Source organism: Embiotoca jacksoni, unplaced genomic scaffold, assembly GCF_022577435.1.
Source record: "Embiotoca jacksoni isolate LCO1_2020_lvr unplaced genomic scaffold, fEmbJac1.0.p SCAF_5, whole genome shotgun sequence".
Lineage (NCBI taxonomy): Eukaryota > Metazoa > Chordata > Actinopteri > Embiotocidae > Embiotoca > Embiotoca jacksoni.
The window spans coordinates 4988073-5011656 of NW_027185403.1; positions in this window are offsets into that span (position 1 = coordinate 4988073).

The window sequence follows — 23584 nt, forward strand, 5'->3', positions numbered from 1 at the left end:
ACGTCTGCAGAACTTTTTTTTCCTGAGAGCGTTCCGTAACATTTCCCCAGTAAAAACCGCAGAACATTTCTCAGCTGGCATTCCTGCAAAGTTTCCTTGGGAACATTTGCCGAATGTTATCCAACAAATACTCCTGTAACGTTTCCCTCCAAACGTTTGGGAAGCATTTCCCTGGGAATGTCAAGGTAATGTTTCCATGGAAACGTTTGCGTACCATTGGCCGAGGAACGTCCCTGTAACATTTTCCTTGGAAAATTTGCGGAACGTTTTGCAGAGAACTTTCCTGCAAAGTTTCCTTGGGAACATTTGCTGAATGTTACCCAACAAACATTCGTGTGACGTTTGCTTCAGAGGGTTCGCAAAGCATTTCACTGGGAATGTTACCGTAACACTTCCCTGGGAATGTTACCGTAACACTTCCCTGGGAGTGTTACCGTAACACTTCCCTGGGAAAATTTGCAGAAGGTCTCGCTGGAAACGTTCCGGTATTGTTTCCAGGAGAACGTTCGCCGAATGATTCCCGGAGAACATTCCCATACCATTTCCAAGGAAATGTTTTCCGAATGTCACCCAACAAACATTTACGTAACATTTCTCTGGGAACATTTGCAGAATGTTTCTCGGGGAACATTTCCGTGTACTTATTTGTGGTTCCATGATGCTGAAGTCTACTGGTTTAGTCAAATAGAGTCAGATCTATTAATAGAGCCCATTTAAACACATCAGAGGTTGGCCAAAGTGCTGCATAAAAGCTACATCTACGAGATGGATTGACACAAAGTTTGATATAAACATTCATGTTTCCTCGAGCATGAATCCTAATGATTGAGATTATTATGTTCTCAAAATTGTACTTGTTATTTTTATGACACTAGTGACACGAACATCACCCTCAGCTGTACTTTGTGTTTAATGCAGACGAGCAAACGTAACAATCCGAACTAAGATGCTCAGATATTATACAAGGAGGTTAATGTGCTAACATTAGCATATAGCTTGAATCACCACTGAGCCTGACACAACCTGACACAGCTGCGAGGCCGTACACCATTAGTGAATGAGCGATGAATGAAAGATTATTTTCGTCATAAACAAATCTGAAGGCCAAGTTATGTCTTCATTTATCCATATTATTAAACTAGAAAAATGTGAAAATAAAGATTTATGCTTTAGACAAACGTGTATTACAAGCTGATTAATTGTTTGAGCACGAGAACAAATTCATTCCACACATTTATGTCTGTGCGCTCTCCTCATTGCCTTACTTAACATCCAGAATCAGCTGAATATGCTTGTATGAATGTGACAATAATATATTTTTTTTACTCCTCTGTTGTACACTTGGAGACACTCAGCCATTCTCCCCAGACATTCAAACCAATGATCTAGCCTCTTTATCTTGTTTTTCTCTCTCGGCCCTTGAGTCACTGGAAGTCACTTGTCACCGTGTTTGTCCAGTCTGCCCTGCTGGAGTGTTATGTACTTAGAAATCAATATGTGTTTTTTTTTTTTTTTGGTACATGAAATTTTAAAATGATCCGGACAGCAGATGTGTCTTCTATGTCAGCGTATTTCAAAGTGTTGGATAGCAACACTATGTCCAAAAAATGATACCTGACACTGAGAGATGGCAGTATTAATCCAACCTGGGGAATTTAATACTGATAGATTCCTGTGAGAGTTTGTGCTTTGCTATGGGGTCAAATTAATGTACTGGATGCTCACTGATGATCGCTGCAGCTACGACTGCATGCAGGATGGCATTTCCATGATCACAGTTCATCGCTCCTTCTCATATCTCCTTTTCTCCAGCCTGCCTCACCCCACCCCACCCAACCCCACCCCACCCACATCCAGGAGACATGTCTCCCAGCAGGGAGAGGGTCAGCTCTGAGGAGACTTCAACTTGTCAGAAAAAAATCCCCATCTAGCTCCTCATGTCTCCCTTCACCATCCAACCCCTCTGTCTCCCACGTCCCCCGTGCTCCCTCCCTGGCACCCATCACTCCTCTTTCCCTCTGCAACCCTCCTCCTCTTGCCATTTGATTCAGATCACTGAGTTAGCCTCCGTCTCCTTTGTCTGAGGCCCTATTTTGCCAGGCAGATGGACAGGAGGAGAAAAGATGGACTCACATCCAGAGTAATATGTGTGTGTGTGTGTGTGTGTGTGTGTGTGTGTGTGTGTGTGTGTGTGTGTGTGTGTGTGTGTGTGTGTGTGTGTGTGTGTGTTTATGAGATGGAAGGAGAGAAAGAAGGAGAAGAGGGAGGCTGAAACTTTTCTGGGAGGTAAAATGTCAAACAGCAATGAAGTGAGGAGACTTTTATCTGTCAAACCTGTGTGAGGTCTTGCCTTTCAGGCTACTGAGTGACAAGGCTACAGTTAAAAGAGAGCTGAGATGCAAAAATGAGGGCGACAGAATGAGTTTACCTCTTATTCAGTAAGCTTGTCAAACAGTATCAAGCCTTATCTGTACATGCCATATTTTACCCCAGTCAGTGTGTGATATCAAAAGGATTTAAAAAAAAAAAAAAAAAAAAAAAAAAGTAACATAAAAAGTATGAGGCCAATAAACTTTGTATTTATATATATAAAAAAAAAAAAATACGGAATAAGGAAGATTAGTAATCAAATATGTTGTGTTTCTTTTCTGGCTACATTATTTTTTTAAAGTTACAATATGGCCAAAAAGTGGTTACATATGACTGACTCACGGTATACTCACTGACATGCCCTACATTGCTTACTACAGAGCTCATGCTCTTTGCCCACAGCAGTGCCTCCACACATAACACAGAACCAGGCCTAAGAATAGAGGCGGGATTGATGGATGTAAAAGGGGAGGAAGGGAGCTTGGTAATTGAGTAAGTGCCCTTCTGGATGTGGACGCCTGAATAAAAAGTATTTTTTTTATAAAAAGCCTTTCTTAGGATCATTTCACTCAGAAGTACATAAAAGCTCTTTCAAAGTTTCTCTGTGTTCTTTGCCCTCAACTGAAATAGTCCCTGCGGAGAATGCAGAAACACACAAACACTCACGCACTCCATCCTGAAAGACGAGGATAAAAGGTTTGACCCGACGAATACAAACTTACATGCATGCACACAATAAACACACACACACACACAAACATAAACACAAACACTCATAAAAAATAGAGGGCAGTCCATTCAGGCCTAATTTTTTTTTAGCTCTACATCTTACTCCGAGATTATTAATAATGTTCCAGTTGAAACATAACAACTCAGTTTGCACTAAAAGGTTTAAAGTGTGCAAGCAAGCAAAAAAAAGTTGACTTTTCCTCTTTGTCGCACCCAGCAGCAAATAATGACCTGCCAGCCAGAGAAATGGTCATCAGAGATAAAGTCAAGAGGGAAACGCGTGATTTCACCCAGGAGAGACTTTTGTCACTCAGCTGTGGAGGAGCGTGGAGAGAGAGAGAGAGAGAGACAGAGAGGAGGAACAGGAGCTGCTGTAACCAGGAGACAAACTTACGGCACAATGTCAAACACAAAACTGTAATGTTAGTGCTGAGCTAGATAAACAAGCTGAGAAGGAAGCTAAGAATTAATTCCATTACTGTCTCATGCAGATGTGCAGGTGATGATTTTCAATGTAAACTTATCAATCTCATTTAACGGTGGTTTCTGACCCCTGATAACCACAATGAAGGAATGTTTTGCTGAACAGGTCCTCACTTTGTTAGCGTCTCTTGTGTAGGCATGAGGACATGTGGCCTCTACAAGTGATATGATACACATTGCTGCCACCGAGTCACGCGGTTCCACTGATTGACAGGCGGAAAGAAATACGCCTGAAATATAATTTTCTGTCAATTGTGGGGGGACAAGAAGGCTGCTATCTTGCAGAGTTGGAAGTAAACATTGCAAGTTTCAAAATGTATTTCTAAAAAAATGGCTCTGCACTTGCAGTTTGTTGGACCTCAAGGACCCACACTGTTTGTTTTGGTATGATTTAAGGAATGTAAACAGAAATGTTCATCCAAAACCCAAAGGTAGGCCTGGCCAATGTGGACGAACTCAGTATTACAATATTAATCAGACTATTTCCGTAATATTAATCAACATATGATCATCACAGTATTAACAACTGAGATTCATATGCAAATTTTACATTTTTCTTTGATCAGACAGTCTCAGATTTAAAGGTCCCATATTTTACACGTCTCCAGTTTTATTTGCATTATTTCTTGATATCCTTCATTTTTTTTTAAATTTTAAGAACCAAAAATCATCTCAACATAGTTTTCATCTTCTGTCTTCAACCGCTTTCTGGAGCCCTACCAACAACAGAATGTTTTGTGTCTGTGTCTTTAAGGCGCATTCCTATATGACCCTCTCTTCTGATTGGCTGACTGTTCTGATTCAGGCCCAGACCAATCACGGGTTTTCTTTGATCTTGAAGATCGTCAGACAGAATGATCAATGACTCGTTGTTTTCTTCGACATAAAATGTGGGCCGTGCAAAAAGGGCAGACATGTGCCATAAGTATGAGCTTGTGACATCACAAATTTAGAGAAGTCCAAATAAACCTTCAAATCTGAATTTCCCACTCTTTTGTTGGTCTTGTCTACATAATATTTAACAAACAAATGTTATTTTTTTTAAATTCTCCTCTTTATTTATGTTATAAATCTTAAAACATTTTTTGAGGGAAATATATATATATTTTGTTTTTTACGTACGCTTTTCAAAAAAAGTATTCTTTGGTATTGGCACACAATATGATGCCACCATACAGTTACAGTAGGTGACGACAGAATAGTAAAGATTATTCGCTGAGCCCTAAACAAGGGTATTCATTCTGCGGTGCCATAAAACTGAGATTAACCAGTAAATCCCACAATAAGACAAAGCGGAACAAGAAAACATTTGCAGTTTTACTTGCTAAATGACTTAAAATAATCAATAATCACAGCTGTCAAGTCATTTTCTTCCGTTACGTGAATTAGTTGATTGTTTATGCATTTGTTTCATTTTCACGCACGGCGAGTGTGTCACACCGAGCGGCTTTCTCAATGAGCGCGGGTGTCGAAGTTTACTCACCCAGTCACACACTGAGTGACAACTGTAACCGAGTCATGTACACGCTTCTTCCTCTGACTCCCCTCCGTGTCTAAATATGCACACAGGTGACACTGACAACCCCCCCCCCCACCACCACCACCCTCTCCTCCTCCTTCCCCCACCGGTGCCCCCCGTGCTGCGGTGGCATGTCGCCTGCGTGCGCCCGTTCACCTGCCCGGGATCAGTCAGCGCGCCGCCACATCATCCTGTACGTTCGTACTCTGTCCATGATGTGTCCTTCCGGGGAGCAGAGGGAGTAACACAAGGTGACTGTTGATATTAGGATGTAGCATTTGCTACGCTGGGGCGCCTCCCTCATTGGTATTTCATGTAGAGCGCCGTCGCATTCGTCACGTTTCATAAACTTCCTTATTATTCACTGGCGGGGAGTCATTTTGTGCTGCCGCTCTCAGTGAAAGCGAGATAGCGGGAGAGAGGGAGGGATGACACTCCGAAATCCTTCTAATAATCATTTTCGCTCTTCCTCATACATTAACTTGTTTATCAGAAGACCAGGTGGTTGAGTGCCACTCACCTCCCTCCACGGCTCAAAAACGCACTCACTCCTGTGAGTCCTAGAGGCGATCATCTGTGAATCCCCACCCAGTTGCAGTACCTCCATCCGCTGTCTCAGGATAATCAGCGGGCTTTCTGGAGCTTAGGCAAACAGAGTTGTCAGAGGAATGACACATACAGTCACGCCTAGGGGAAACATGGACTTGCACAGGAAAGTAATTCATCAGTGGGTTCATGAACCAGGCAGTATCCCCCGGGTCTCATGGTGCTGCGGAAGCCGCAAGGAGCCGAGAATTTGCTCCCGACGACGCTTATGGCACCAATGAATTGCTTAAGTGCACACCATATGCAGAAGGCAGCTCTCCTCGCACACGTCCTTGTATATCTTTGTTTCGTTGCAGAACGTGCCCATAAAGCCCCGCATAGCAGTGAGGGTTTTTACGCCAAGCAGGTGGCCATGTTGCACTCGGCCAGAAAGCATAAAAAACAGTCTGCCCCCGGCAGCTGCCTGGCCATAAAACACATTTATACCATGATGTCAATGCCCGTCCCTAAAGTGTGCTTCAAGTCACCGGGCCAAATAAGCCGACACTGGTATATCAGATGAACCTGAGTCGAGTCTGAAGTCAAAATATAATAAACCTTGACCTTTGAAACAGAAAAAGAGCGAGTTCCTGCGAGAGCTCAAGCTACATTAAGTGGAGCTACACTTCAAACTTTCTCTGTGACTTTTCTTATACCCTTCCTCTGTTTTCAGAGGGTTTCTTTGTTCCTGGACCTCCCTTTCTCGCTCTGTTCTAGAGTGAAGTGGCAGTGAAGTTGTCCCTGGGGCGGCGGATGCATTGGAGCATAAAGTGTGCCACAAGGTGGACTGGCGTATTAATGGAGTCCGGTTAGAGCGGCTGACCTGTGAAGCAGTACGGTCAGCTGCTAGGTGAGCATGCCGCCGCTGTAAATCCCAAACAGGCGTCCCCTGTCTCTCTCTCTTTCTCTTTTCCGTCACGCCTATCAGCCACCACTTCCCCCCCCCTATTCAGCCGCCCCCGCACCGCCGCTAACAGAATGTCAAGTCAAGCTTTGTTACCGAAGGCTGACAGAGTGCTCAATAGGTTTTGGATGTTCCAGGTTAAGGTTGTAATCGCCACTGTTTTCACCCTCCCTTCAGCCCGTAATGACAAATAAAGAATAATTTCAGTTTTAAGGATTACTTTGGTGTTCCCAGGCGGAGTCAAGACTGTGTTAGATTTATGACCAACATAAAGCTGGTGACTAATGTTAGAGCCCGCTGGGACACTATGATCTCTCTGTTCCCTGGATTTGTAGCCTTGTGGGTTTTTAACCTTTAAACAACCAGAATTTATGGTTGACTTCATCTGGAATCTTTGAAATGTTTAATACTGAAAAATTACACACATGCATAACAAAAAGTTTGTACATCATATATTAATGTGGTTAAGGCTACATAAAAAAAAATAGATATATTTCTTTTAAGTGTAACACATGCAAAATCCCTCTTTGGTAAAAGCAATTGATTGTACAGACAGAAAACTGAAAACACCGACCAAACTGAATATGGGTGTAAATACGCCTTTGTAGTTCTGTCACGATTTTTTTTTTCCCTGACAGACAGTCTCAGGTCACCTCTGAACATGTTATGTATCAGTCCCCGTGCCCATGTCAAACTCCACCTCCAGAATTTGCTTTCAATAATGTATAAAAGAGGGCACGGACTTTGCATGTATTGTCAGTACGAAGACATGATCCCTGACATCTGGAGCCCACACAGGGCTCATATTGAATGATAATGGCCTGACACCCCCCCCCCCCCCCGCATCCTTTGATAAATTATTAAATTCTAATTGTTTTGCAAACAAAACATATTTGTTAACACAATGAAATCTAGGGTGAAAGCTGGAGCTTTATCAATATTTAATTTTCACTGTAGACAACAATGCAGCCTTTGGCCAGTTTCTGGTACATAATTAATGAAAGGGCAATAGAACTAACGATACATATAAAACAACCACTGCCGTCACATCGGTGCAGGTTTTGGCACCGCAAACAACCATCCCGACTTTGATACGCTTCTCCGACTTACTTTTACATTTGACACGTGCCGGTGAGTTGAGGTTTACAAAGAAAAAAACATACACTTTTGAAATGACAGAATAGGGGAAAAAGTTATTAGCACTCCACGGAGACATTAATATTCATGGCCCCCGTTGTCATCATCCACTCTAAAGCTTCTATTCTTCTATTGTTGATCTCTCCATCTTTAGGCCTTTTGATTGATTGAATATCAATGTCAGACTGCAGTTATGGTGATATGCCTGTGATTGGGCTGATTAATATTTGATCTCCCCCCCCCGCCCCAACTACCTCCCTCTCTTTCTTTCTCTCTCTCTCTCCTTCTGTCTCCGGCATCAGAGTGAGAGAATGGTAAATCTGCAGAGTGAATATCAAGCGGCTGATTGGGGCTGTCACTGCGGACCCCGGTGGACTTCAGTTGCCAGATGTGAGTGTCCATTGGTGTCAGCGGCAGGATTGGTCTCTTGGGTTTGCAAGGGTTCGTCGGGGTGGACAGACGGTGCGGAGGAGATTGCAGACTGGAGTGCTGTCCCTCACTACGGCCTGTCACTCATTCTGTCTTTTTCTCTATTCATCACTGCCAGGAGACTGCTGATGCTGGGGTCTGATGACTATAGCGGTCCGATGGTGCCGTCTCACCTGCTACATGTTCCACCTGAAATGAATCTCCCACGCCTTTTGACTGACATTATCCAACGAGTTATTTTGTAATGATACCACAAACACCAGCTACGTTTGGCCGTGGATAGCACAGTTTATCCCTTGCGGCTGTATTCCTGCAGAGCGCTGAGGTCGATAAACGCATCCAGCTTAGGAATTAAAGGAAAGAGTTTTATTTTTGCTATTGATTTTGTTTGTTGCAGAACGCCATTCAAATGTGGCTCGGTGTGAGGGACATACATAACAAGGTATAATAGTGAGGGTGTAGAGGTTGGAGCCTTGAGCTTCTTTTTTTCATCTTTACTTTGTCCTGCAACTCTGCTTTTCCTCTGGGCAATGAATAGACGCCGCTCTGTTATGAAGCGAAGAAGAGCGGTTTGCCGCCGCATCTGAGGGGCACCTTCCTACATTTGGTTGCCTGTTTAGACCTTGGAGAGCTCATTTAGACCCTACTTTATTGTTTCCAGCAGTATCGCTCAGAAGCACCGAGGTGGTGCTTGTTGCTATGGACTGTGCGACAAAGTGACGTGGTTGTGCAGACAGGATATGGAGAGTGAATACGCGCGCGCATGTATGAGTGTGTGTCTCTGTGTGTGGATATACATGTGACAGCAAAGGTGTCTGTGTTAAGCGTTTGCTCGGTGTGTTAAATCATCCCTGCACCAAGGTTTGCGCATTGTGTGTGTTGTGTGTGTTTTGAGGCAGCCAGTAGAGCGGGGGGGGAACATCTGCACACAGTGGCACAGGCCTTCTGCCTTTACACACGGCTCCTGCCGAGCAACGCTTCACGGCCTAGCAGGCTGTGACCTCCCAGAGGCTCCAGGGGAGCTCTTCCTCTTAAAAGCCAGCTGTGCCTCATACTTTCTGCCCGCCAAATATTCCACAGTCCAGCTGTTCACCTGAGAAGCACGGTGCACAACCCTCTCACTTCCTCCCTTTTATATTTTTGGAGAGCCATTGTGCCGGTTTAAGAGAGCATGGAGTATAACACCTGTGATTCCTTTGTTGTTACTGCCAAAGCAACAAAGTTGGCCTCCTACTTTGTGTTCAAAGCTGTACAGTTTGAGTTTTCAGACATACTGTGTGTAGTATAAAATTAAATGCAAACTCACTCTGCAGATTTCTTTTCATAAGGTACAAGATGTAGAATATTTTCAAATTCTTCTTCGATTCTTTGTAGCGGTCTGTGACCTCAGTTTAATATTTGTGTGTTTAATCACTCTACCTGTCATGAAGACAGTTGAGTTCCTTCTTGCAGCTTTTTATGTGGATCTCTTTTAAATGTCACTCTGAGATTCAAATATAAATAGTATATCTTTAAAAGGCTTTCCATATTCTAAATCAGATGAGTGTGTTTGAGCTTGTGATGGAGAAACTTAAGCGAGTAAACTGAATAATGTTTTATTGGTTTTGGAGCACGCCAAGTAACACTTTGATGTACTTCAGAGCCTTATTAGAGGATTTACTTGGAGCAATATCATTTAGCCACAGATAAGAAAATTAAAGTCAGTCTCAAAAATAGCAGAAGATTCATTTGCTAAACCCATTTTATTGTAGAAATGGTCTTCATCATCATATTTGCCCCATTCAGAGTTAATATTCTTGATTGATTTTAGTTTTTCAACCAGAGCATTGCATGATATGGTCATTTGTCCTAGTGTCTTTAATTCCATCAAGGCTTTTAATTATGACGAACACTGTGATGACGTGAACCAATATGATGAGGAACAGATAGTGTTGTAGTGAGGCACTGATTGACACAATGACAGTAATGGGCCTCTTGACTTGAAATGAATGAAGCTGTTGATGTACTGTAAGTAAAGGATGGAAAATCAAACACCAGTGAGAAGATTCCTTTACAAACGTGACATGCACCCGGACTTGAAAGCGTTATTGTAGGATATTGTATTAATAATCCCTAATATGTACTTTGAGCACGGAATAATTTGCATTCAAATATGTTCTAACTAATTTCAAATAGGCTATTTTCAAAATGGATGTACAGTACAGAAAGAAAAATAAAACACCTGACATGCAGCTGTGTTTGGTTTTGTTTTTTTTAAGAAATGTATAGAGCCTGATGTGTCAAGTGTCTCCCTCAAAAATGCCAAAAGGGCAATCAGCACTAAAATGTCCGCCGTGAAACAAAGTCAGAACTGGGGACATGGTGAAAATTCTGTTACAACAAGGTGCTGCTGGCACCGTCTGTGAAGTACAACTGCAGTAGAACTGACAACACATATAGTTGTCCAATATACGGAACACTCACGGGGAACTTCAGTAGCAACTGGATATTCTCCTCTAAACCACATCATCAACAAGGCATTCCTGTCCTGAACTGCAGCTCACTGGATATTTTGTTGTTTTTCACATCATCGTTCCGGCTAAACCTTTGAGACTGCTGTGTTTGAAAATCCCAGGAGACTCACAAATAAACACAGGAGCACCATCAAGTACCAACAATCATGCAAAGTTCAAAAAAAGGATTTTTTTTTTTTTTTTCCAAGTTCTGATGTCAAATGTGGATATTAACTGAAGCTCCTGACTTCTATCTACAGCACTTTATGCACTGCTACCACAAAATTTTAGCTGGGTACCAAACGTTGATACTTTTGTGGCCTCGACTGAACTGCTTCAGTACTATATAGTACCAAAAACTGCCCTGTCAATCGGTACAAAATTTTGATACTTAAATCACAACCGCAATGAGTTGTTGTTTTTGAATCATTATTTGCAAACAGTAACTGTTCTTATGTTCACACTGGAGCGACTGTGTTTTATATTGAATTTGAATCTCACACAGAGCCACAGTCTTTGTTTGAAATCTAAGGAACAGAGAGTAATCTGGTTGTTTTATTGAATATATGAAGGGAATCTGTTATGTTTATTGTTCTAATTGTGTTCTTGAAAATAATGATAAAAGATTATACAGTATTTTGTCATTGCATCATAAATATCGTTAATGCGGAAATACCCTGAAATATTGTGATGTTATTATCCAGCCATATCGCCCACAACCCACAACACCAGGGCAATTATTGGTCAAATGGGCGAAACACACAGCATGCTTTCATGCTTCTACTGCAAACACACTATGCTCAAAGGGGCGCTTTCAAACCTCAAAGAATATACTGGAGTTTTGGAGAGTATTCTTGACATCTGTCATTGTAAGTTCACAAAGCAAAATAGAGCAGTGGCACTGATTCAGCTCAGAAACCAGTTGACACTGAAGAGGGAAAATAATACTTGTGACACAAAAAGTAAAAAATAACTACCACGCAATGCACCGACTTATAATATACTATACATGAAAACAGAGTCGCTGTCTTTTTACAGGTTCTCAAGATCAGAGTGGTTTGCACTTTGCTCTTCACAATTTCTTGTATTACTTCCTCTGTGTGTACATGCTCACTTAGAAATTCAAAAGTGTAATGAAGCAAACACTGAGGTCAGTAGTCACCTAGGCAGTCAGCTCGACTGTGATGCCTCATTTTCATCCGAGGATAAGGAGGACAATGAGAGAATAGGGGGGAGTATAACCCTCACAGTTATCCATGAGATAGGATGCTAACAGTTCCAGACCCGCAATGATTGATGACAACCATGGCAATGATGTATAGGGTGCCCCCATCCCTGTCCTATAATTTATGAGCAAGCTTGTTTAATTTGTCTGTGGCTTAATTTGGCCCGTATATGTGACGTATGAACGTGTTCAGCAATTGATGACTTGCACTCTGTAGCAGCGGTGGCTGACTGAAACTAACATGTCCTTTGGCATGGACACCTTCCCTGTCATCTGTCCAATCTACATGACCTGACAATTAAGCTAATAAGTGAAAATGGCACCTTCTCATTGCAATTTTAATGAGCACCATGTTGAGTAGTGGATTCTATTCATGAAGAAATGTTAATGGCCTGCTTCTGATTCCCAGTACTGAGGGAGAAATGGAAAATGCGCTTGAACTAAAGGCTCATCATAACTGGTCCACGCTCCACTAATTGTGGTATTTCAATGTCAGCAAAAGTTTTGCTGTGTGGTTTTCACACTTCTACAAGTCTTTTGGAAGTATCACTTTCACTGAAGTACAAATGCTGTGGGCAGCTGTTCCTTCCTCTGCAACCAAACCCGTGATACAGCTGCAAATGTTGATGAATCATGATATCAACACTATTGCCATTTTTTTTTATTACCTAATTCACCGAATTCATATCATCATTAACAGAGATAAATCCAGAAAAACACTCTGTGAATGTCTCCTCAGTCGTCAATAGTCAATAGTTGATCTAATCTATTAGTGTATACTCTGTATTGTTACTCGGGAGGTTCAGCAAACATTTATCTTCGAGTGGGTAGCTCGATTCTCAAATAAAAGTGTCGGAGATGCATAACAGCAACACTGACTAGAAACAGATTAGCTTTACGCTAACTGGTAACAACTAACAGACAAATGTTGACTGTCTGTCAGCTTTACGTTTTAGTTTAGTATAAAAGCACCAGGAGTTCCACTTTGATAGACTACCAGTACTTTTATTCAACGGTATTGAAACAGTAGCACGTTATTAACCGAACCTGCAGAAGACTTATATATTGGCCTACAGCTTAGATACCTCCTCAGTGTTACTTTTAATCAGAGATTTCTTTGTTAGCATGGCTTTAAGACAAACCCAGGGGGTTTATATCATTTCAATGATGCTGCTGCAATAAAACTATTAATGACGTGATGTCGCGTGCGACGCTTGAAGAATCGCAAAACGTTAGTATTGCAATGCACTTCAAATCTGCACCCAAATATCGTGATAGTATATTAGCATTTTTGCCCCAGCCCTCATAGTCAGACCAGCATCTTGCTCGGCAGCTTGGGTTTGCGAGTGCGCAAATTAAGCAGTGAATAATAGGGAAAAGGTGGTGAGGTATACAAAAAGTTGTTATCATTATCCATTTTTTAAATTTTTTTTATAGCACAATATCTTCCAAAGTTGTATTTTTGAAGGTATGATGGCCCACTGCAGTCTGTGTATTTACAGTATCCTGAATTTAAAATGTATGTTTTCTTCAACAACCTTAATAATCCTGTCACAGTAAACTGAGGCTTTTGCATTGTGGCCACACTTGGAAATTGGTGAGGCTGCCATTGTATGTAAAGGCTCACTAATAGACCCCAGTGGGGCATCATTCCTATTCCACTCATGATGAAGACATCCTTTCTCTCTCTCTTTCATGTTTTTTTTTTCTTTTCTCTCTCACCATCTCTCTCACACTTGATATTTTTTCTCTTGGCTCTTCTCTGCTCTGCCTGTGGGCCTGTGAAATGTCTCTGTCTGAGGAGAAGGCCCCCTCGTCCCTCTGGAAGCCATTAGAGAACCTTTATGAATATGTGCTGAAAGGGCGCTTTTTTTTTTTCTTTCAGGGGTGCGTACCGAGTGGGTGGGTAGTTGAGAGGGATTTATGTGGAATGCTATCATTTGCCTTACATGATCTTGTGAAGCACCCATGAATGTTAGACCTCCGTGCCTCTTTTTAGAGCACTTTTTTGGGGGGCTTTTTCGTGCTAAGTGACAGCTGTGTTTAAGTGAAGTGCCTGCACAGATGTTTTTCTTTCTACACCACTATTACTATAAAAGTTTTGTTAAAATTGCTGGCCTTCACAGACAATGGTTGCCCTTTTCATATTTCCCCCAGTATATTCTGTTCTTATCTACATTTCCCTCACTTCTTTCTTTTTCGGGAACTAGCAGTAAGAGTAACTGGAGGCACAAACAGAGTGAGTGCATTCTGTTGGTAAGTGCTGCTCAATATGAGTGCATTTTTTGAAAAAAGGGAAGTTGCAACAAGGTTCAATTTTCGCGGCTTTTAGGCATTCAGTCCCCATAAAATAAATATCATATATTTTAAAAGCTTGTATGTAAAATTGAGCCGTGGTTAAATATTCAGGATGCTCTTGAAGAGATAGTGGCCAGGATGTACTAAGTGCACCACTTCACTTGTGGCATGTAGCCCTAAATCAGATTGGTTTAACAGTTTGACTACATACCCCTCCTGGTTAGCCTGTGGCAGATTGTGTTTGTATATGAACAGCAGTGCTTTTAGCAGGATCCGCCTACCGGCTGGTTATTTTCCTCTCGTGTTGAGCTGTGCTCTGTGGTAACAAGATCTTATTATGAACAGTTTTGGATGCAGCCTTTAAAATCGGAGAATGAAAGAGGGGAGGTGACGGCAGTGGTGTTTGCCCTCTGCTTCTTTAGCTAATTAATTGTGGAGAGGGCAACCGTTTTGATTGCTACCTGATGGTTTGGACTGCGGGCCTGCCTGGGTCAGAAGAGTGCTCTAGTGCTCATGAATCATGCTGCTGGGAATAGGAGCCCAGCTGAGGTCCACAGGAGGGGGAGTAAGCATTGCTACAAAGGCCTCATCCACAGCACAGAGGTGCTTTGGAGGTCCTGCTGGCTCAAACAATCAATCAGAGACCATTCTATTGTAATTACACCCAGGGAGTCATGGCGCTGAGCTGTCCACACCTTGCAGCACATGCCCCTTCTCTCCATTCCTCCCTCCACCTCTTTTGCCAAGTGGTTAGTCTGACACGCTTTCCTATTCCCCCCAGCACCTCCATCATCATCTTCCCTTCCTCTTCTATCTCCCCCATCTTCGGCTCTTGCCTTTTTCTGTGGTCATCCATTTGCCATTTGTTTTGAACTCACTTGCCGTATTCGCTGTTGCTGTTCAAATACGTGCGAACACGTGAATATGCACATGCACCACGCCATGCTGCAGATTGCGGGGAAGGAATAGATGGGAGGTGGACTGATAGTGTCTGTGGGGGAGAGAGGAGTATGTAGGGCACACTGTGTGGATAAAGTAATGATTTCTCCTTCACACCTCCCTTGCTAATTAGTGCAGGCTGCCTGCTGCCTTAAAGGGGGCGGTGTCTCGGGAGCCCTGCTATTTGTCTTGAAGAATTACCGGCAAAGAATGCTCGTCACTCCTTAATCCCACAGATACTGGACGGAATTCAGCATTTACCTGACTGCAGCCACATGTCAATTTGATTTAATGATTTTAATGATCAGTTTTAGCCTCCACTCCTCACTGCAACCACGCAACGGGGATGTGGCATAAACTGCAGCCCTTAGTCTATCAGTGCAGACTATTTATGTGTCTCCATGTCGGAGCAGCTTCCACACAGATGCGTCCACCATATTCCCCCATCATCTCTTATTTGTCCCATCAGTATCTCTCCCCACTTCCTCACGACTGTTGCTTCTCCACCCCCATACACTTGGAGAGCCGACAGCACAGTGGTGACATCACTTAGCCCTGTGTCAAGTTGCAGCCCTGACAGCAAGGCTGTGTAAATATGACATACATTTTAGGGAATAGAAATCCATGTGTTAACCTTAGCCATATCTTGTGCCAGCACGAAAATCCACAAACAGCTTTCCAGATGTTTAAATTTTTAATGGCTTTTTCTTTTATTATTTTGTTGAGGTAAATTTTGAGGAGTAAATTCCCGGAGGAACTCGAGGATGGAGAAACAGTTTTGATAGATTGGTAGTGTGTTGCTGCTGGAGAAAAGTAAAAGACGAGGTGGGTGTATAGCATCTTCAAAACATATGTGATAGGTGTTTGTGTGGGAATCCCATTAACATTATTTAGCCTGAGGTGGATCTCATCTCAATAGCAGCTGCATCTGACAAGCCAGCCATGGCACGACAAAGAAGCCAATCATTAATGTCAGCCAGAAGAAAAAAGAAGTATTATGTTTCCCTGGAAATACTACTCAGTAATGATGTCCATTTCCCTGCATTCTGTATTTTTCCCTACTGGCCTAATCAGATGAAACTTTAATGATGTCACTGGGTTTACTGTTCTCTTGCATTACTGGATAGTAATACAACATGGACATGTTATTTATTTATTCAGATGCGATTTGGAGTACGTCAAGGTAAGATAAAAACATAATAACAATAACGATGTCAGCCCAAAGAATATCCAGCCATCCATTATTTACACTGTCACAAGGTCAAGGGGGGGCTGGAGCCTATCCCAGCTGACTTTGATGAAGGCGGGATACGCCCTGGAAAGGTCGCCAGTCGATCGCAGGGCCAACATGGAAAGACACAGTATGATGATATAACACTCTGACGCTGCATGATCCAAAACCTGAACAATGATGACTGGTTCAAAGTTTTGAGTGAATTATTTCAAGACAATGTGTTTCAAAAACACTTTCACTTTTGGTGAATTCAATTATTATTTCAAGCGTTGTATAATATCCCTGTAGGAATTTAAAATATATCTGCTATACTTTGAGGACTTTTACCCCCAATGATTTAAAATACCTCTATTTAGGATTCTAATGTTACATTACTGTGTGTTTTTGACTCTCTAATTTAATAGATTACTTATCATATAATATCAGACACAGTCTTTTGCAAGCTACATCAGAGTGGAGCAACTGTGTATTTAGAGTAACTGGTTTATTTAATGCAGTCTGACAGAACATGTTGAAACCATTTTAAAGAGGTGTTGATTCAACTTTATGGCCACTCTGAAGGCTGTAGTTTGTGAAGTTGTACTGCATTACAATGGGGGTTGTTTCTATTATTTTGTCTTCCCCATTTAGATCAATGAGTGTTAACTAAACGCTCTAAAGACCCCTCAACAATATAATTCCACTGAAAATACAGACTCCAAAATAAAGCTGAAACAAAATCTTTTTTAACTGTTTCTTAGAAACGTTACAACCTTAATAAAGGCAGAGTTTATTGCAGGGATGTTGAATTAGATTGTACTGCTTTAAGCAATTGTAGGTGCACCTAATAAAACATAGAGTATATTGAATCAGTACAACAGGCTCTTAACTGCTTTAATTGCACAGGATATCCTCCTGGTTTAGATTATTTTGTCAGATCAGTGCACGTGACCTGTCCATAAATTCTCCAAGTAACGGGGAGGACAGTTGTGACAGACATTTAACTGTCACAGCTTGTAAAGCGCTAATCAATCTTGAACGCTGTCGGGGGGGGAGGAATGACAACCCCACATAAGGTAAGCCACACCCGTAAGAGCAGTAACATGCAGCCATGAGGACGTAGCACAGCAAAGAACAAGAAGGCTGTGAGGTTGGGTTTCAAATGTCAGTTTGTCTCTATGTGTAGGTTGTATTTGATTGTAAACTATTATGCAGTGTTCATGCAGTTGGGTACAGGAATGTGTGTAAACATTTGCGCACAGACATTCTGTCATGCCTTTCCCAAAGTGTTAAGAAGTTTTGCAAAAGTCACACTTCGGTAAAGACCCCACTGTGCCAAGACAAATAAAAGACACTTTTCCACAGAGGGTGTGCTGTTGAGCATATACCCCTCTGTAATGCAGCAGTGAGGCTGCGGTGTATGAATGCCCCAGTGCCAGGGCTATAAAAAAAAAAAAAAAATGGATGGCACAAGCCGGGGCTAAGAGGCTTTGCCAAAGCTGTGGCTTACCAGTCTCACAGGTGTTAATGTGCGCTGTGTCTGCCACCCTCGCTGAGAAGATTGGGCACCTCACTCACTTTCAACAACCCAGCGGCTGGCACAAAAGTTACCACCTCCCGCCCATCCAGCCGTTTTCCCAATTCTTTCAGGTGATGTGAGAGAGATATCCCCATTTCAATGAAAGACATGGCAGGAGAGGCCGGTGGTGATCATCCCTGTACACATGCTGAGTGAGTCTGATGCTATGCAATGAGTGAGCAGAGTAATTCATTGTGGGTTTTTTTTTTTTTTTTTGGGAATAGTATTTCTGACAGAGAAAAAAAGCAGAGAGGAGAGATTTGTTCATGTGCCCATGGTAACAGTAAAATGAATGACTCCTTGGAGATCGTCCCTAACAAAGCAGAGAAGTGCTGGGAGGATTGACGGTCACTGTTGGTTCCGCTTAGTTTTTGATTGGGGCTTAAAAGGAATCCAAACATATAATCGTCATTTTTCTTTGGTCATTTAATAGATTTCCTCCACCAAAAATGGAGCAAAATCCTGGGATTTGGGCTATTAATATTTCTCTTTAATTGCTCTCTGAAATTCCTTAATCAAAATCGTAAACACCTTTGACCGTGTCTTCTACAGGTACCGTCAATTCACACCCTTTCTGTCACTCTCTCTCTAACATAGTGTGTATTGCTTGTGGGCTTTTTCTTTATTGTTAGAAGATACTTGTAAACACTTTCTAGCCTCCTATGGGCTATCGCTTTTCTTGTGTGCATAATGCATGATTTTGAAGGAAACTAAAGGGGACATTTTTTTTTTTTGGGAGGGATCACATAAAATGAAATTGAAAAATACAGGTTTTTCTTATTTATTTAAAGAAATATCCTTTTTTCTGTCAAGGCTCACGAAAAAAGCTCTTATTTTTAGGAAACCATTGGCCGAGGGAATTGCATCACACTTTCATCATGCCAAGCTATGAACACAGTGTCCAGCATTGTATAATTTATTCTATTAATTGCCATATTTAGGAAGAATAAAACAGAAGTTCGGCAATCATTTTCATGTCACGGTCTATACAACATTAATTATCTTATTAGCAATTTGAGGTTATGTAAATGTTGCGGTCATTGTTAATCTATAATGAAATGAGATTAAATTGACATTCATGGAAATAGTCAACTTCTAATTTCATGAAGCATATTCGCCTGCATGCGAACCCGTTCATTTTTCTACACAGCACATTTAACTGGATGTTAGAATGCTTATTTGAATGCTGCGAAGTCTCTCACTGCTGCCTATGGATATTGCGTTTTAAGTGGGGAAGAGTAACCCCCCCCCTGTGTCTTAGTGGAAATGTGGGCCTGAGCAGACTGGATTTCAGCTCAATCGAAGCTGTAATTAGTTGTAATTTACGGGGCAACTCCTCCCCAGTGACCCTGCTGTGCAGAATCCCCTGGCCACTTGGAAAGATCATGTTTTCTTGCACAGTGCATGGCACTCAAATGAACCACAACACTGCCATAATGGCTTGCTCCCCACTGATTTGCCCACCTTGTGTAAGGTAGCTGAAAGTCACTTCCTGTGATGCTCAGCGGAGCGTGCACGCTGCTATTTCCATCTATTAAGATGTGAAGGAGCAAAGTTGCCCAAAGCCACCATACACACATCAATAATAGAGGCAATTGGAATGACTGGCAAAGTTGGTGGTAATGTGAAGATGTTAGTGTCTCATGTGTCTGCACCATCAGAGTCTGCAACTGACAATGTGTTTTTAGATCTAATGATGCATTTGCATGTAATTCTGTGCGCTTGTTGTTCTGAAATCAGTCCAGATGCAATTTGAGTGCATCAATTTAGACTCCAATGTTACTCAAGCAACTAATGGACTCTCAGGCAAAATGAAAATTGCTTCCTAATGATCTGACTGAGCTTGATGGTTGAATCTAAATTGATTAGCGTGCTAACATGAATGTGATATGGTATTAGGCTTTGAGATGTGTGATCACAATTTTCTGGTACTTGCTGACCATATTACATTCTGGCATGCTATTGATTTTTTTACTGTATGCACTCCAAATCTTTTGTATTTGCCTCTCCTTACATTGATTAGAAAAATATATTTATGTCCTCATATTTGTAGTAAAAGGCACATAAGTGTTTGGGAGTGTTTTTTGGGTTAATGTACCTCAGTAAGAGGTTTTCTTGCTTCACAGTCTTAAAAATGTAAAAGTGACAATAGAAACTGTTTTTCATTTTACACTAGCTGATGCTATAGGCACCTCACATATACTGTTTATAGTAGGGCTATAATTCATCAAATTAAATGATTAACCAACATGATGACTATTTAACCAACCCAATTTACCTAATGGCGTTGTGTTTGATGAATGAATTATTTCCTACATGTAGTCAGCCTATTCCTAACGCTCTGGCGCTGCCTTAAGTTCCCCGTACCTTCAACAGTGCATCAGAGAATAAACAACCAATCTGTATCAGTTAGAGTGTGGGTTCTATTGCCACTTTTGCAACAGGTTTGACAAGATATAAATGTATTAGCTCAAAAGTCATATAGTTACTTTCTTCTTAGTATGTTTAGAAACACAGACAATTTGCATACTGTATCTTTTTAAAGCGCACTAGTCAAAAAAGATTGTTAAAATAGGAGCAATATTATGCAAATGATAACTAAACAAATAAATGAAAAAGTAAAGTCAGTTCAGTCAATTTCTTAGAGGAATCCGTGTAGTGGGCTCATGTAAAACAATTTAGGAGCATGTGGGTTGAACCACATTAACTGACAGCACAAGAACTGACTTTTTAAACAAACTTGAAAGGTTAAGTTTGGGGGGGGAAAAAGTGAATATTAGAATAAGCCTTGATTTGCACAATGTGAACTTGTGTCAGACCAATAAACAACCCCAAGACCCCCCAGCTGGTGTCCCATCTCCTTAGCTTTCCACTCAGTGATTCTGTTGATGATGCTGCATAGATGGTTTGTTCCTAGTTGCCAACGGAGAGGAGAGGACGTGATGAAGGTAGAGTGTGAGTGAAGGCAGGAAAAGCACAACGTGGACCCCAGTATTTTGATCCAAACGTTACATGCGGTCCTCTCTCTTGTATGGAGGACTGAGAGACACTTGAAATCTGGGATAAGCTGGTAGCTGGAGCAGAGCACAACAAGCACTCATCACCCCACCCCGCATCCTCTTTACCTCCGCCTGCTCATCCTCCACTCCGCTCTCGACCCTTTACAGCAGCTCACCTCTGTGAGAATGAATAATGAATGTGACTAGACACATGGGTCAGAGGTGACGTGTCTGTGAGGGAGCAAATTCCTCCTTGATTAGTACATAAAAAGCCAAGCCCATCTGCCTCTTCTCTGGGATTTGACAGCGGTCTGGCTAGGAATGCCAGGAGTCTAGGGACAGGCCAAGACGAGGCTTGGGCGTCAGGAAGGAGGAGGGGGTGGCAGCCCTCAGCATCAAGGAAGGAGAGACCCACAGCGAGGGGACTTACTTTATCACCACCTCACATCACGCAGACTCTGCTGCATTGCAATGTGCAAAGCTTCAACTTGCCTTTAGGCATGTTAGTCCTAGTGCACTGTATACAAATCAGGCTATCAACCATTAAATGGCAAGAACAGCACTAACTGTGTTGAATTAACTCATAAAACTTGAAAGTAATGGGAAATGTTTTAGGCTATCAATGTACAGGAATACATCTCTTTCATGAGGTAGGCATTAATATTTGAACACAGTATTGTATAATATTTCCATTGTTCAAGGATGGATTTAAAATATTATGTTAAATTTATATCATATAATCCTCTTCCATTGTTACATTACAGAAAGCACAGAGTACTTCCTCTGTTTCCCCTCACGGTCCTGAGTACAATCCTACAAGTTTTTTTTTCATTGAGCCACATCTCTCAACCAGACTGGTACATTTTACATAGGCCAAGAAGACAGCTGACTGCAGACAGCCTCCTGTGCAGTTTTTATAACTCACACAAGGGTTGTTTAGAAAGTTCAAGGCCATCCACAGAACCACCAAGAATCCTCTGAACCTGCTGACCTCCCATGGGGGGCATCATTGATTTTATTAGTCTTTATAGAGGGATTAACAGCAGGAGCTCCTCAGTAGAGTTGTCCACTCATTTATACCGACAGTCTGGGGCACGGGGAGGTAAATTACCATACTGTCTCCCATAGTAACTATGCAATATATACATGTCTTAAACGAGGCCAGAGATAAGCAAACATGTTGGAAGAGGAAAACATGGACCAGGTTCACCTCGAGTAGAGAGAAAGAACATACCCTTTAGCAGTGGCTATAATTAATATGCTAAATTGAATTGCAATAATCGACTAGGGGACTGGCCTCGTGCTCTAGAGGTAGGATGATTAAAATGTTAGGCTTCAGTGAAGGGGTGATTGGGACCCTGGTGAATTACGGATCGGATTTGATGGGAGACAATGCGGCTTCTTTTTTTCATTAATTAGCCTCAGATCCATAAAACCCGTGAAAGACTTCAATTGTGTATTACTCCAGCCTCTCAATTACATCCATTCATTAGCTCTGAATGGCCTCCACCAAAGCATTATAGCACATGCATACGAGAATAAAGGAGTGAATGAAAGACTGAGTAGACTACCCTAATGCCACTGGATCCCATTATTATATGGGGGGGAGTATATAAAAAATGCCGAGGTCCTTTGTCAAATGTCAAAAGATGGATGTTACATGGCCAACATCCAACACAATGAAGATTTGTGTGGGATGTCAAATCATAATAAGTTTCTATTTAAAACCCTCTGCAATCACATCCACGCACAGCAAGTGTGCCCTAACAGACATTTATCAATATCAGCTTTTGAAGTTGCATGATGAAACTGCCCTTTTTCAATGTTTTTGTAAAGTTTCTATTAGGCATTCGATCGTCCAATGAGAAGCTCCACTCAATACATATTAAAAGCAGCCTTTCATAGCCCAGTGATCATGTAAGAACAAATGAAATAGATGGATATACTTTTTAAAAATTATAACCAGACAGCACATTCTGCTCTTTGGAATAAATTCTCAGAGTTCAAACCAACTCTTTTAGCGAACATGTGAGTCCACTGAATGCACTCTGAAGCAGAGTGAAAGTAACTATTTTCTAGGAGTTGATATTTTAATCCTTTTCAAGAGTTAAACCTGAACTCTAGTGAGAGTTAAAACATTAATCCCATGAAGAGAATAATTTAATATTTACCTTGAGTTGTTTAATGTTAACTCTTTCACATCATTAACAGTCAACACTTAAAAATCTGTATTATTTGACACTTGTGGAGTTCAAATTTGAACACACTAAAAAGGTTACAGATAAAAATTACTACAAAATAACATGTTCATCGCAAATGTTGCATGTTTTAACAAAAGTAAATGTAATTTCTGCCCATCACTTAGATTTCATTTGGTTGCTTCCTTCTCAAAAGTTACAAAGAAATAATTAAGGCATGCTGGGAAATGCTAATATGGCAACAAAGCTGTCGATTAAACACTAGGAGTAGTGTTGAATTGTGCTCCTCGACACTCAGAGAATGAACACGGAAATATTACTCCCTCAAAGAGTAACACTGAACACGAGCTGTAGTCTAACTTAGAAAATAAACTCCCAAAATCCAACTCTTTAACTCTGCTTTGGAAATTCCAGTCCAGAAATTTGCTTTGCAGGTTGGATTTTTACTCCAGCCAAGAAAGTAGATATTCCTAAAGCATCGGCTT